Consider the following 820-nt stretch of genomic DNA (forward strand, 5'->3'; position numbering starts at 1 on the left):
TCTCATTCACATTCCTGCATGCGCCGTATGTCTCGCTTTCTCTTCTTTAAGGTCCTTCTCCGTACTCCCCCCCCCGAATGCTCTCCTTTGACCCCTCCCACGTCTCCTCATCTGCTCACCCTGTCCCCTCGCCAACTCCATCTCCCCATGACAGGCAAGGCTCCTGCTCTCAAATATTCCGACGCGGTGAACGAACGGATCATGAACGACAAGTTCTTTCAGCTTAAAGTGTACGCTCTCCTTCTCGAACAGGTCAAACAACGGACGCCCACGCGACTGAAGCTGATCTACCTCGGTCCGTCCCCTCCCCAACTGTCTCCCTTTCCATCTCTGCATTTTCCCCGACTTGTTCCAATCTCCTTCCTTCGTGGTTTTTATCGCGTCTTCGTTTCCTCTGGTTGTCTGGAATGTCAGGGAAGGAGGTATATTCCTCCAAGCTGCTCTGAAATCTGTCCCCGCCCTCTCCCTCTTTTGCCTCCCTCTCTCCTTTCCCTCTTCTCTTGCAGACGGCCCGACGGTCATGTCCATGCGCCTGCGACGGGAAGACTTGGCAGAAACAAAAACCGAGCTTCTCGGCCTGTGGGAACGCATCGTCGGCGCGTGGAAAGCGGATTCCTTCCCCGCCACCCCAGGGAAGCTCTGTGAGTGGTGTTCCTTCAAATCTATTTGCCCTGCCTGGAATTTCACCCGAGAGGAAAGGGGGGAAGTGGAAGGGATGAAGAGTGTAGGAGGAGTGGAGGGGGACGCGTGGGTGGCAGGAAGGGATGCGAAGGGGGGAGTCGCTCAGGGATGAGAGGGACGTGTGATATATGGAAGGTGG

This window comes from Nannochloropsis gaditana (assembly GCF_000240725.1).
Source record: "Nannochloropsis gaditana CCMP526 unplaced genomic scaffold scaffold923, whole genome shotgun sequence".
Lineage (NCBI taxonomy): Eukaryota > Eustigmatophyceae > Eustigmatales > Monodopsidaceae > Microchloropsis > Microchloropsis gaditana.